Source organism: Eubalaena glacialis, chromosome X (genome assembly GCF_028564815.1).
Source record: "Eubalaena glacialis isolate mEubGla1 chromosome X, mEubGla1.1.hap2.+ XY, whole genome shotgun sequence".
In the NCBI taxonomy this organism is placed as follows: Eukaryota; Metazoa; Chordata; class Mammalia; order Artiodactyla; family Balaenidae; genus Eubalaena; species Eubalaena glacialis.
In genome coordinates, this window is record NC_083736.1 from 33121645 (window position 1) to 33137674 (window position 16030).

At 40.4% G+C, this 16030-nt stretch overlaps 1 pseudogene; it reads left to right on the plus strand.

The window, feature by feature from the left end:
- The first annotated feature begins 5424 nt into the window (after positions 1-5424).
- Positions 5425-9296, plus strand: LOC133082197 (eukaryotic translation initiation factor 4B-like; annotated as a pseudogene).
- Positions 9297-16030: the final 6734 nt, after the last annotated feature.

Below are 16030 nucleotides of genomic sequence, written 5' to 3' on the forward strand. Positions count from 1 at the left end.
GTGTTAGTTTCTGCTGTATAACAAAGTGAATCAGCTATACATATACATATATCCCCTCCCTCGTGGACTTCCCTCCCACCCCCACCCCCCCATCTCACCAATCTAGGTCATCACAAAACACCGAGCTGAGCTCCCTGTGCCATACAGCAGGTTCCCATTAGCTATCTGTTTTACACATGGTAGTATATATATTTCAATCTTAATCTCTCAATTTGTTCCACCCTCCCATTCCTGCCCCACCCCCCATGGCCACATGACCATTCTTTACATCTGCGTCTCTATTCCTGCCCTGGAAATAGGTTCATCTGTACCATTTTCTAGATTCCACATATATGTGTTAATATACGATATTTGTTTTTCTCTTTCTGACTTACTTCACTCTGCATGACAGACTCTAGGTCCATCCATGTCTCTACAAATGACCCAATTTCATTCCTTTTTATGGCTGAGTAATATTCCGTTGTATATATGTGCCACATCTTCTTTATCCATTCATCTGTCGATGGACACTTAGGTTGCGTCCATGTCCTGGCTATTGTAAATAGTGCTGCAGTGAACATTGTGGTACATGACTCTTTTTGAATTATGGTTTTCTCAGGGTATATGCCCAGAAGTGGGATTGCTGGGTCATATGGTAATTCTATTTTTAGTTTTTTAAGGAACATCCATACTGTTCTCCACAGTGGCTGTATCAATTTACATTGCCACCAACACTGTAGGAGGGTTTGCTTTTCTCCACACCCTCTCCAGCATTTATTGTTTGTAGATATTTTGATGATGGCCATTCTGACTGGTATGAGGTGATACCTCACTGAAGTTTTGATTTTCATTTCTCTAATAATTAGTGATGTTGAGCATCTTTTCATGTGCCTCTTGGCCATCTGTATGTCTCCTTTGGAGAAATGTCTATTTAGATCTTTCACCCATTTTTTAATTGGGCTGTTTGTTTTTTTTTTGATATTGAGCTGCATGAGCTATTTGTATATTTTGGAAATTAATCCTTTGTCCATTGCTTCACTTGCAAATATTTTCTCCCATTCTGACAGTTGTCTTTTCATCTTGTTTATGACTTTAGGAGGTGGGTCAAAAAGGATCTTGCTGTGATTTATGTCAAAGAGTGTTCTGCCTATGTTTTCCTCTAAGAGTTTTATAGTGTCCGGCCTTACATTTAGGTCTTTAATCCATTTTGAGTTTACTTTTGTGCATGGTGTTAGGAAGCATTCTAATTTGATTCTTTTACATGTAGCTGTCCATTTTTCCCAGCACCACTTATTGAACAGGCTGTCTATTTTCCATTTTATATTCTTGCCTCCTTTGTCATTGATTAGGTGACCATAGGTGCGTGGGTTTACCTCTGGGCTTTCTATCCTGTACCACTGATCTATATTTCTGTTTTTGGTGCCAGTACCATACTGTCTTGATTACTGTAGCTTTGTAGTATAGTCTGAAGTCGGGGAGCCTGATTCCTCCAGCTCCGTTTTTCTTTCTCAAGATTGCTTTGGCTATTTGGAGTCTTTTGTGTTTCCATACAAATTGTAAAATTTTTTGTTCTAATTCTGTAGAGAATGCCATTGGTAATTTGATAGGGATTGCATTGAATCTGTAGATTGCTTTGGGTAGTATAGTCATTTTCACATTATTGATTCTTCAAATCCAAGAACATGGTATATTTCTCCATCTCTTTGTATCATCTTTGATTTCTTTCATCAGTGTTTTATAGTTTTCTGAGTACAGGTCTTTGGCCGCCTTAGGTAGGTTTATTCCTAGGTATTTTATTCTTTTTTGTGTGTGTGTGATGATGGTAAGTGAGATTGTTTCCTAAATTTCTCTTTCTGATCTTTTGTTGTTAATGTATAGGACTGCAAGAGATTTCTGTGCATTAATTTTGTATCCTGCAACTTTACCACATTCATTGATTAGCTCTAGTAGTTTTCTGGGGGCATCTTTAGGATTTTCTATGGATAGTATCATGTCATCTGCAAACAGTGACAGTTTCCTTCTTCTTTTCCTATTTGGATTCCTTTTATTTCTTTTTCTTCTCTGATTGCCGTGGCTAGGACTTCCAAAACTATGTTGAATAAGAGTGGTGAGAGTGGACATCCTTGTCTTGTTCCTGATCTTAGAGGAAACGCTTTCAGGTTTTCACCATTGAGAATGATGTTTGCTGTGGGTTTGTCATATATGGCCTTTATTTTGTTGAGATAGGTTCCTTCTATGCCCATTTTCTGGAGAGTTTTTATCATAAATGGGTGTTGAATTTTGTTGAAAGCTTTTTCTGCATCTATTGAGATGATCATATGGTTTTTATTCTTCAGCTTGTTAATAGGGTGTATCACATTGATTGATCTGTGTATATTGAAGAATCCTTGCATCCCTGGGATAAATCCCACTTGATCACGGTATATGATCCTTTTAATGTGTTGTTGGATTCTGTTTGCTAGTATTGAGGATTTTGCATCTATGTTCATCAGTGATATTGGTCTGTAATTTTCTTTTTTTTGTGATATCTTTGTCTGGTTTTGGTGTCAGGGTGATGGTGGCCTCGTAGAATGAGTTTGGGAGTGTTCCTCCCTCTGCAATTTTTTGGAAGAGTTTGAGAAGGATAGGTGTTAGCTCTTCTCTAATGTTTGATAGAATTCGCCTGTGCAGCCATCTGGTCCTGGGCTTTTGTTTGTTGGAAGATATTTTATTACAGTTTCAATTTCATTACTTGTGATTGGTCTGTTTATATTTTCTAATTCTTCCTAGTTATTTGTCTGTTTCTTCCAGGTTGTCCATTTTATGGGCATATAGTTGCTTGAAGTAGTTTCTTCTGATCCTTTGTATTTCTGTGGTGTCAGTCATAATTTCTCCTTTTTCATTTCTAATTTTATTGATTAGAGTCCTCTCCCTTTTTTCTTGGTGAGTCTGGCTAAAGGTTTATCAATTTTGTTTATCTTCTCAACGAACCAACTTTGGTTTTATTAACCTTTGCTATTGTTTTCTTTGTTTCTATTTCATTTATTTCTGCTCTGATCTTTATGATTTCTTTCCTTCTACTAACTTCGGGTTTTTTTGGTTCTTCTTTCTCTAATTGCTTTAAGTGTAAGGTTAGATTGTTTATTTGAGATGTTTCTTGTTTCTTGAGATGAAACTGAATTGCTATAAACTTCCCTCTTAGAACTGTTTTTCTGTGTCCATAGGTTTTGGGTCATTGTGTTTTCATTGTCATTTGTTTCTATGTATTTTTTATATCCTCTTTGATTTCTTCAGTGACATCTTGGTTATTTAGCAGAGCACTGTTTAGCCTCTAAGAGTTTGCATTTTTTACATTTTTTGTTCCTGTAATTAATTTCTAATCTCATAGAATTTTGGTCGGAAAAGATGCTTGATACAATTCCAATTTTCTAAAATTTTCCAAGGCTTAATTTTTGACCCAAGGTGTGATCTATTTTGTAGAATGTTCCATGTGCACTTGAGAAGAAAGTGTATTCTTCTGCTTTCGGGTGGAATGTCCGAAAAATATCAATTAAATCTATCTGGTCTATTGTGTCACTTAAAGCTTGTGTTTCCTTATTAAATTTCTGTCTGGATGATCTGTCCATTGGTGAAAGTGGGGTGTTAAAGTCCCCTACTATGACTGTGTTACTGTCGATTTCCTCTTGTATGGCTGTTAGCATTTGCCTTATGTACTGAGGTGCTCCTATGTTGGTTGCATAAATATTTACAATTGTTATATCTTCTTCTTGGATTGATCCCTTGATCATTATGTAGTGTCCTTCTTTGTCTCTTGTAACAGTCTTTATTTTAAAGTCTATTTTATCTGATATGAGTATTGCTACTCCAGCTTTCTTTTGATTTCCATTTGCGTGGAGTATCTTTGTCCATCCCATCACTTTCAGTCTGTATGTGTCCCTGGGTCTGAAGTGGGTCTCCTGTAGACAGCATATATATGGGTCTTGTTTTTGGATCCATTCAGCCAGTCTGTGTCTTTTGGTTGGAGCATTTAATCCATTTACATTCAAGGTAGTTATTGATATGTATGTTCCTATTACCATATCCTTAATTGCTTTGGGTTTGTTTTTGTAGGTCATTTTCTTCTCTTGTGTTTCCCACCTAGAGAAGTTCCTTTAGCATTTGTTGTAAAGCTGGTATGGTGGTGCTGAATTGTCTTAGCTTTTGCTTGTCTGTAAAGTTTTTGATTTCTCCGTCTAATCTGAATGAGATCCTTGCTGGGTAGAGTAATCTTGGTTGTAGGTTTTTTCCTTTCATCACTTTAAATATATCCTGCCACTCCCTTCTGGCTGGCAGAGTGTCTGCTGAAAAATCAGCTGACAGCCTTATAGGGATTCCCTTGTATGTTCTTTGTTGCTTTTCCCTTGCTGCTTTTAATATGTTTTCTTTGAATTTAATTTATGTTAGTTTGACTAATATGTGTCTAGGTGTGTTTCTCCTAGGGTTTATCCTGTATCGAACTCTCTGCACTTCCTGGACTTGGATGGCTATTTCCTTTCCCATGTTAGGGACGTTTTCGACTATAATCTCTTCAAATATTTTCTCAGACCCTTTCTCTTTCTCTTCTTCTTCTGGGACCCCTATAATTCGAATGTTGTTGTGTTTAATGTTGTCCCAGAGGTCTCTGAGACTGTCCTCAATTCCTTTCATTCTTTTTTCTTTATTCTTCTCCTCAACAGTTATTTCCACCATTCTTCCTTCCAGCTCACTTATTCGTTCTTCTGCCTCAGTTATTCTGCTATTGATTCCTTCTCGTGTATTTTTCATTTCAGTTATAGTGTTGTTCATCAGTTTTTTTGTTCTTTAATTATTCTAGGGCTTTGTTAAACATTTCTTGTATTTTCTCAATCCATGCTTCCATTCTATTTCTGAGATTTTGAATCATCTTTACTATCATTTCTCTGAATTCTTTTTCAGGTAGGTTGCCTATTTCCTCTTCATTTATTTGGTTGTGTAAGTTTTTGCCTTGCTCCTTCATCTGTAATATATTTTTTTGTCGTCTCGTTTTTTTTGATGGGTGGGGCTGTGTTCCTGTCTTACTGGTTGTTTGGCCTGAGGCTTCCAGCACTGGAATTTGTAGGCAGTTGGGTAAAGCCAGGTCTTGGTGCTGAGATAAGGACCTCCAGGAGACCTCACTCTGATTAATATTCCCTGGGGTCTGAGGTACTCTGTTAGTCCAGTGGTTTGGACTCAGCACTCCCACCACAGGAGCTCAGGCCCAACTCCCAGCCTGTGAACCAAGATCCTGCAAGCTGCATGGCATGGCAAAAAAAAAAAAAAAAAAAAAAGAGCAGAGCGTTAACAAAGAATGAAAAATAAAGTACAAATAGAAAAATTAAAATGTATTAGAAAAAATAAAAATATAAGTGAACCAACAGCAACAAGATAAAACAGAGCCACGATAGCAAGAAAAAAAAAAAAGGCCAGAACATGGCGACCTCAGCAAGAAAGAAGAATAAGAAGGGGAAGACTATCTCCCTAACAGACTTCCTGGCTGAGGATGGAGGGACTGGTGGAGGAAGCACCTATGTCCCCAAACCAGTCAGCTGGGCTGATGAAACAGATGACCTAGAAGGAGATGTTTCAACCACTTGGCATAGTAATGATGATGACGTGTATAGGGCACCTCCAATTGACCGTTCCATCTGGCCCACTGCTCCACGGGCTGCTCGGGAACCCAATATCGACCGGAGCCGTCTTCCCAAATCACCACCCTACACTGCTTTTCTAGGGAACCTGCCCTATGATGTGACAGAAGACTCCATTAAGGAATTCTTTAGAGGATTAAATATCAGTGCAGTGCGTTTACCACGTGAACCCAGCAATCCTGAGAGGTTGAAAGGTTTTGGTTACGCTGAGTTTGAGGACCTGGATTCCTTGCTCAGTGCCCTGAGCCTCAATGAAGAGTCTCTAGGTAACAGGAGAATTCGAGTGGACGTTGCTGATCAAGCACAGGATAAAGACAGGGATGATCGTTCTTTTGGCCGAGATAGAAATCGGGATTCTGACAAAACAGATACAGACTGGAGGGCCCGTCCTGCTACAGACAGCTTTGATGACTACCCACCTAGAAGAGGTGATGATAGCTTTGGAGACAAGTTTTGAGATCGTTATGATTCAGACCGATATCGTGATGGGTATCGGGACAGTTACCGTGATGGCCCACGCCGGGACATGGATCGATACGGGGGCCGAGATCGCTATGATGACCGAGGCAGCAGAGACTATGATAGAGGCTATGATTCCAGGATAGGCAGTGGCAGAAGAGCATTTGGTAGTGGGTACCGTAGGGATGACGACTTCAGAGGAGGTGGGGACCGCTATGAAGACAGATATGACAGACGAGATGACCGGTCATGGAGCTCCAGAGATGATTACTCTCGGGATGATTATAGGCGTGATGATAGAGGTCCCCCCCAAAGACCCAAAATGAACCTAAAGCCTCGGAGTACTCCTAAGGAAGATGATTCCTCTGCTAGCACATCCCAGTCCAGTCGAGCAGCCTCTATCTTTGGAGGAGCAAAGCCTGTTGACACAGCTGCTAGAGAACGAGAAGTAGAAGAGCGGCTACAGAAGGAACAGGAGAAACTCCAGTGTCAGCTGGATGAGCCAAAACTAGAACGACGGCCTCGGGAGAGACACCCAAGCTGGCGAAGTGAAGAAACTCAGGAACGGGAACGATCGAGGACAGGAAGTGAGTCATCACAAACGGGGACCTCAGCCACATCTGGCAGAAGTAAGTCAGACCAGGATGCACAAAGGAGGGAGAGTGAGAAGTCTCTAGAAAATGAAACACTCAATAAAGAGGAAGACTGTCAGTCTCCAACTTCTAAGCCTCCCAAACCTGAGTAGCCTCTAAAGGTAATGCCAGCCCCTCCACCAAAGGAGAATGCTTGGGTGAAGTGAAGTTCTAACCCTCCTGCTCGATCTCAGAGCTCAGACACAGAGCAGCAGTCCCCTACAAGTGGTGGAGGGAAAGTAGTTCCAGCTCAACCATCTGAGGAAGGACCAGTAAGGAAAGCAGATGAAAATAAAGTAGATGGGGTGAGTGCCCCAAAAGGCCAAAGTGGAAATTCCAGCCGTGGTCCAGGAGATGGAGGGAACAAAGACCACTGGAAGGAGTCAGATAGGAAAGATGGCAAAAAGGATCAAGACTCCAGATCTGCACCTGAGCCAAAGAAAGCTGAAGAAAATCCAGCCTCTAAGTTCAGTTCTGCAAGCAAGTATGCTGCTCTTGCCGTTGATGGTGAAGATGAAAATGAGGGAGAAGATTACACCGAATAGACCTCTGCATTCTGTGCTTTCTCCTAGTCTCTCACCACCCTGGAACATTCGAGAGCAAATCACACCTCTATCCAGACAAGACAAAATAAAACTCACCATCTCCTGGAGACCTTTCTTAACTTTTTTTTTTAAAAAAAAGAAACGAAATGAAATTCTTTTGCATGCTGCTGCAGCCTTTAAAATATTGAACTAACTGGAGAATCACCAATGTAGCCAGAGAGAGACGTACAGCTTTGAATGCTGTAAGTTTAAAGTTGTGGTGCATTTTTATGACACGTGCAGTTGCCTGTGTGATTAGTGCCTAGGGGCCTCCGTTTAGCAAGATGGCAGTGATAGTGATGCAGTGTCTGGAATCTAGTTGGGCAGTAGGCAGGTATGAGGAAGAGTGTGAGGTTTCTACCTTTAATTCTTATCCTGTTGTGGCATACATGAATTCGCAAACAGTATCTGAATAAATTCTCCATTCTTGGCAAGGTAGGTTTAGTCTCTGATGTTGTTTTAGTCTCCAGGAGGCTGCCAGCCCCACCTCTTATTTAATTCTGAGTTACTGGGGCCAGCCTAAGGGGGAGTTCCTTCATTTGTGCCCCCCAGGGGGGTAGGTGGGAGTGAGTCTACAGGCCACTGAAGAATAGGACTGTTTGGTGACCAAAGTAAATGGGGAAATCGTGGTTTGAAAAGAAGCTTGGGGATTTGATGAATTATTTTGCACCAGTAACAGGGAAAATGGTATGACCTCCAATAAACACATAATCGTTTACCTCCTGGAGCAGGAAGCACTTAGGGTTGTGGGAATTCCCAGGTCTTTTATGTGTCCTGGTTTCACCCTTTCTTAAACACTATCCCTTCTGAAAGTTCAAATATATCCACATTCTGTTGAAATCTTAAAGCTTTAAAAATTTAGACTCTTGTCATCGTCTTATGTTCCTCATGCTACTCTTTCCTGTTAACCTTCCCACAGGCAGCTTCTACTTAAGTCACATACTTGACCTCCTAAGCATTCTCTAGAGCCCCTGGGAGCTGTCCAATGAGGAATCATCACTGCTTTTTCTCAAGCAAATCTTGGCTCCTTCATGTTTTGACACTCCTTCCCTCCAGCCATTCGTGCTCCTGCTGCTTTGACCCCTTTTACACCTCAGAAAACTTTAGAATTACCAGTCTTAGGTGGTGAGCGAGGGTGGTTAAATTGGGAGCCTTTCTCACAACCTTGATTGGGGTTTGAGGGGCTTTTTAAAAAATAAAAGTTTCCTTCACTCCAAGTGAAATCCCACACCAATGTTTGGATTTATAATGTGGCTTAGACCAATGTGTGGTTTTTTTGGTTCTGTTTTTTTAGCATCCCCTTGAGAGAATAAATGATAATGGAGAAGAACAATTTCACAAGGTCCTGGCTTCTCTTGCAACACAGTAGCTTTACTTGCCTGCTTTTATGTGCACCTTGGTACTGTCAGCTCAACAGATGGTGTCCTTACAGGCAATATTGGTACCTGCAGAGAAAAGACATCTTGGCCTCTTCTCGCATCAGTCCTAGGTTAGACCCTTTACAGCCGTGCAGGGGTGTTGGTTTATGAGTGCTGCAGCGGTGAGCATAATGAATCATTTACCCAGTGGACATAAAAGACATACCAAGTGAAGTAACTTTAAATAATGGGCTTGGAGTGGGTAGTAGCTAGGAAGTGGCTTTTAGAGATACCCAAGGTTGAGAGGGTATTTTTTTTTAACCATTTGCTATAGATGATGAAAAAGTAGGGTTTGCCCTCTTCATGTCTGCTCCTTCCAAATAGATGTGTCCAAAAAAGCTGTTTTTTCCCCCATTCCTCTACCCTGCCACCCTGTTAAAACAAACAGGGATTTATGACCCGCTCCTCAATACATGTAAAATTTGTACAAAAATATCTTCTATGAAAATGATTTGTAATCTGTAGACTTAATACCTGGGAGATGTCTTGAGATGTAAAATCCCATCCTTTAGGTTGTGGGGTTTTTTGTTTTCTCCAAATAAATCTGATCTTTAAAGTTCACTTTAAAAAAAAAAAAAAAAAAAAAGGCCAGAAAAGGCCTTGGCTGTGAGGGGGTGGGGCTTAGGCGGGGGCGTGGCTTAGGCAGGGGTGGGGTTAACAAAGGGGTGGGGCCTATGTCAGGACCCACACAGCTGGAAAAGGCCCTCAGGGTTGGGACTTAGACCCAGTGTGGCCAGAGGGGGCCTCAGACTGTGGATGTTTAGGCCCGGGACCCCAGCAGGCTCACTGGGGCCCGAGTGGGCATTCCCTTCCAGTCACTGCTGATTCCCCTCACCCTGAGTGGGCCCTTCCTGAGCGTGGCCCCTCCTCTCCCCAAGATGCCCCTCAGGGTCACAGATCTGGTTTTGCCTCTACTTTTCCTCCCCCCCTGCCGTCCCTCCCACTCCCGCAGTACCCTTGCAGCTGGAGGGGGCCTCGGAGGGTGGAGGATCAGGCCTGGACCTCAGCAGGCTCCTCAGGGTCTGAGTGGGCAGGGGAAACACTGGCCATGTTCCCTTCCGATCCTCCGATCCCCCGAGGGTCTCTCCCTGTCCCTGTTGATCCCCTCACACTAAGTGGGTCCCTCTGAGCGTTTGAACACCTCCCCTCCCCTAGCCACCCCTCAGGGGCGCCAGTCCCATCCCACCTCCACATCTCCCCCTTCACTCCCTCCACATCCTACCTGGTCGCTCAGGGGTTCCTCCCGTCCCCTTAAGTGTTCAATGTCCCCCACCAGCCCCTAGTAGGTGCCCTAGTTGTGAGGAGATGCGAACTCCATGTCCTCTTACTCTGCCATCTTGACTCCGCCCTCTATACCATATCTTCTTTATCCATTCATCTGTTGATGAACACTTAGGTTGCTTCCATATCTTGGCAATTGTAAATAATGTTGCTGTGAACAGTGGGGTGGATGTATCTTTTCGAATTAGAGTTTTTGTTTTTTTTGGATATATACTCAGGAGTGGGATTGCTGGGTCACATGGTAGGTGTATTTTTAGTTTTTTGAGAACCCCCCACACTGTTTTCCATAGTGGCTGCACCCATTTACTGACTATATTCCCCACTGTACATTTCATCTTGGGACTCATTTATTTTATAATTGGAAGTTTGTACCTCTTAATTTCCCTCACCTATTTCACTCACCCCCCCACTTGTTTATTCTCTGTACCTATGACTCTATTTCTGTTTTGTAATGTTTGTTCATTTGTTTTATTTTTTCTATTCCACATATAAGTGAAATCATATGGTGTTTGTCTTTCTCTGTCTGACTTATTTCACTTAGCATAATACTCTCTAAGATCCATCCATGTTGTCAAAAATGGCAGGATTTCATTCTCTTTTATGGATGAGCAATGTTCCATTGTGTATATGTACCACATCTTCTTTATCCATTCACCTGTCGATGGGCACTTAGGTTGCTTCCATATCTTTGAATTTAGTTTCCTTTAATCCAGTACAATCAATTGTTTGATCTTTCATGGCATTGACATTCTTGAAGAGAGGAAGCCAGTGCTCTGATTTCCCTCTCATGACTGGATGAGTTTAAACTTTCATGGCAAGAAAATTCCCTATGGGCTATTGTAAAATTCACATAGCATCTCATCAGGAAGTACTGCAGGTCACAGTGCCACATTATTAGTGATGCTGAGTTTTGTCATGAGGGGAGCAGAATTTGCCACCCCAAAATATGCCTCTTTGGAATAAGGATTATTTTAGGCTGATTATTTTTAATAAACAGCAGACACAGGAGAAACTCTGAAAACAGACTAGAAGTTTCCCTTTTGTAAGAGACTTTTATAATGTATTTATAAAGGAAATCTCTATTTTGTAAGGGTGTCTCCCTCACTGTACCAGAAAGAGAAGGATGGCTCTAAATCTCTAGAATCTCTTATCTGTGGAGAAGGCTGGGACTTAAATCTGTATAACAACCTTACCCTTGTTTAATGTGATTTTCCCAGCAGCTTCCCATAACTGGCATCCACCCCACCCCCCAGCATCTTCTTTTGTCTTTAGCTGGAGATGGTATTTAAAGTGGTGGCTCAGACCATTTCAGGGAGTTACTCAGTTTTCCTGGGTCTCTCCCATGTATACAGGAGGTATACATGTTATTAAACTTCTGTTTTTCTCCTCTATGAAAGGATTTCTATCTAAAATGGAACCACAGGATTTGATATGGAGAATGTCATGCATGCATCCTCAGAAGAATAGAGTTTAAGAGCTGAGAGACTGATTTCCCATTAACGCCTGATTTACAGAAGACTAAGCCTTATCTCTTTTTTATTTTTTTTAATAAACTTATTTATTTATTTATTTTTGGCTGCGTTGGGTCTTTGTTGCTGCGCATGGGCTTTCTCTAGTTGCGGCGAGCTGGGGCTACTCTTCGTTGCGGTGCACGGGCTTCTTATTGTGGTGGCTTCTCTTGTTGTGGAGCACAGGCTCTAGGCACGCAGGCTCAGTAGTTGTGGCACTCAGGCTCAGTGGTTGTGGCGCACGGGCTTAGTTGCTCCGTGGCATGTGGGATCTTCCCGGACCAGGGCTCGAACCTGTGTCCCCTGCATTGGCAGGCGGATTCTTAACCACTGCGCCACCAGGGAAGCCCTAAGCCTTATCTCTTGACCAATGAACATCCACCAAGAATCTCTCCCCATCCTCAAGCCAATGAACTTACTGCTTACACTTTGGCTGGACTTCCCCTTCTTTTTGCTCCTTGCCCATAAATACAGCTGACCCCAAACCCTCAACAGACTTGCCTGTTACTTGCTATAGCACGCTTTTCCCAAATTACAATTTCTCTGCTCTTCCCAGATAAACTTGATTTCAGGTCATTTGAGCTTCCCTCAGTTTACCTCTTTGTTTAGGTTGACACCTGTTAACCTGTCCTTTATTACAAGGGTGTCTCAGCCAAGAACCTAGAAAGGTAGAGGAAAAATTATCTTTCCTATCCCACAGTTACCTGGTTATGGTATAAGATAACAGACATCTTCATATTAAAGCTATCTTTCCCTTTGGTAATTAATAACTAACGTGTGGATGAGACTTTGAGACTGTGTGAACATCCACTTCCTTATCAACTTTTGCCTCAATGGTCCTGCATATAAAGTATACACTCTGTGTCTGGGTGGTTTAAAGCCTTCTGGAAGGGCTCCTCCAAGCAGCTAGGTCAGTGGTTCTCCAGGCTGAAAACTACCCAGTCAGACTCCAAAACTGAAAAGTGCAGTGCAGGGCAGCAGCATCAGAAGATGGGAAAGAAACCAGATGCTTTTTGGGAATTCCCTGGCGGTCCAGTGGTTAGGAATCTGTGCTTCCATTGCAGGGGGCCTGGGTTTGATCCCTGGTCGGGGAACTAAGATCCCACAAGCCCCACAGTGCAGCCAAAAAAAATAATTAATTAATTTAAAAAAAAAAGAAGGGGCTTCCCTGGTGGCGCAGTGGTTGAGAATCTGCCTGCCAATGCAGGGGACACGGGTTCGAGCCCTGGTCTGGGAAGATCCCACATGCCGCGGAGCGACTGGGCCCGTGAGCCACAACTACTGAGCTTGCGCGTCTGGAGCCTGTGCTCCGCAGCGGGGGAGGCCGCGATGGTGAGAGGCCCGCGCACCGCGATGAGGAGTGGCCCCTGCTTGCCACAACTGGAGAAAGCCCTCGCACAGAAACGAAGACCCAACACAGCCAAAAATTAATATAAAAATAAATAAATTAATAAGAAATTGACATTAAAAAAAAAAAAAAAAAGAGACCAGATGCTTTTTATAGCAGTGTGAGGAAGTGAGTGTGTAAATTTGTTTTATGCATTATAAATTTACAGAATCAGTATGTCTTTTAATTAAAACAGCCAGAAATTATTATTACTCTTTTTATGAACTTCAGGCCCTGCATGTAGACCTCTGCAATTTCTCTACTTTCCTCCAACAGATTGTCTAAGAATAGTAATATTTTAGAACCATATAAAGCTAAGAATTATAGTGATAATTGATCTATATCTATGCAAATCAATTATTCTTATGTTAACACGTTTACTATGATACATCCTTTCTGTATAACTTCACTTCCAAATATATTGTGTTAATCTTTTGCTGGTTCATATTTTATAGGATTACAGTTAGTTCATCCAACCAAATCATTTGGCTAAGTTCTGCTAAGAATGCAGTGACAACAATCTGTTGGTTTCCAGTATAAATCAGTACACAATAAATGCCATTGACTCACAGCTGGGATGATAGTTCTAATATCACAGTTCTAAAAATGTACTTTTATAATTCTTACTTTTTCACAGCATGAAATCTCCTATGAAACTCAGAAAACTAGGATTAATGAACACTGCTTTTAGAACTCTCATGCCTTAAAGTTATTTTTCTTACGTAAATAACACAAGAAGAAATTAAAATATGAAAATACAAATATATTTCAAATAGCATCAGTAGCACATGGTTTCTGAATGAAATTTAAGAGCTATATAAATTAGTAGGTCATTTTATACTGCTATTATGAAAATCTGATTTATTTGCTTCATTTTTATCTATAGAACTTATTATTTTAACATATTCTAATGTCTATGAAAATCTTAACCAAAAACTGTACATTTTTAAAGTTTATTTCCTTTTTAATTGAAATACAGTTGATTGATTTACAATATTATATTAGTTTCAAGTTTCAAATATTAGTCAGTATTTTTATAGATTATATTCCATTTAAAGTTATTATAAAATATTAGGTATACTCCCTGTGCTGTACAATATATCCTTGTAGCTCCCCTTAATCTCCTACCACTATCTTGTCCCTCCTGCCTTCCCTTTCCCCACTGGTAACCAGTAGTTTGTTTTCTATATCTGTTCATTATATTCATTCATTTTTTGATTTTTTAGATTCTACATAAAAGTGATATACAGTATTTGTCTTCCTCTGTCTGATTTATTTCACTAAGCATAATACCCTCCAGGTCCATCAAAGTTGTTGCAAATGGCAAAATTTCATTCTTTTTTATGCTGAGTAATATTCCATTTGTGTGTGTGTGTGTGTGTGTGTGTGTGTGTGTGTATACCATTTCTTCTTTATCCATTAATCTGTTGATAGACATTTAGGTTGCTTCTATATCTGGCCTTTTGTAAATAATAATGCTATGAACTTTGAGGTACATGTATCTTTTCAAATTAGTGTTTTCATTTTCTTCAGATATATACCCACGAGTGGAATTGCTGGATCATATGGGAGCTCGATTTTTAGTTTTTTGATGAAGTTCCACACTGATTTCCATAGTGGCTGTGCCAATTTACATTCCCAGTGTACTAGGGTTCCTTTTTCTCCACATCCTCCCCAGCCTTTGTTATTTGTGGTGTTTTTGGTGATAGCCATTCTGACAGGTGTGAGGTGATATTTCATTTGGTTTTGATTTGCATTTCTTTGATGATTAGTGATGTGAAGCATCTTTTCATGTGCCTGTTGTATGTCTTCTTTGGAAAAATGTCCATTCATATTTTCTGCCCATTTTTTAATTGGGTTTTTTGTATCTTTGATATTGAGTTGTATGAGCTGTTTATATATTTTGGATATTAACCACGTATTGGTCTTAGCAGTTGCAAATATTTTCTCCCATTCAGGAGGTTGTCTTTTCATTTTGTCAGTGGTTTCCTTTGCTGTGCAAAAGCTTTTAAGTTTAATTAGGTCCCATGTGTTTATTTTTGCTTTTGTTTCCATTACTCTAGGAGACAGATCCAAAAAATATTGCTACAGTTTATGTCCAAGAGTTTTCTGCTTTTGTTTCCTTCCAGGAGTTTTGGGGTTTCCAGTCTTACATTTAGGCCTTTAATCCATTTTGAGTTTATTTTTGTATGTGGTGTGAGAGAATGTTCTAATTTCATTCTTTTACATGTAGTTGTCCAGTTTTCCCAGCACCACTTATTGAGGAGACTGTCTTTTCTCCATTGTATATTCTTGCCTCCTTTGTTGTAGATTAATTGACCATAAGTGCATGGGTTTATTTCTGGGCTCTCTGTCCTGTTCCATTGATCTATGTGTCTCTTTTTGTGCCAGTACAATACTGTTTTGATTACTATAGCTTTGTAGTATAGTCTGAAGTCTGGGAGGGTGATAACTCCAGCTTTGTTTTTATTTCTCAAGAACACTTCGACAATTCTGGATCTTTTGTGGTTCCATATAAATTTTAGGATTATTTTCTCTAGTTCTGTGGAAAATGTCATGGGTATTTTGATAGGAATTGCAATAAATCTGTAGACTGCTTTGGGTAGTATGGTCATTTAGCAATATTAATTATTCCAATCCAAGAGCATGGGATATCTTTCCATTTCTTTGTATCATCTTCAGTTTCCTTTATCACTGTTTTATATTTTTCAGTGTATAGGTCTTTTACCTCCTTGGTTAAGTTTATTTCTAGGCATTTTTTTTCGGGGGTGGGTGTTGTGTGTTTTTAAACGAGATTTTTTTACTTTCTCTTCCTAATATTTCATTATTAGTATAAAGAAATGCAACAGATTTCTATATATTAATCTTGTATCATACTTCCTTATGGAATTCACTTATTCTAATAGTTTTTGTGTGGAGTCTGTAGTGTTATCTATAATAGAGTATCATGTCATCTGCAAATAATGAAAGTTTTACCTCTTCCCTTCCAATTTGGATACCTTTTATTTCTTTTTCTTGTTTGATTTCTGTGGCTAAGATTTTCAATACTATGTTGAATAGAAGCAATGAGAGTGGGCATCCTTGTCTTGTTCCTGAATTTAGTAGGAAGGCTTTCAGCT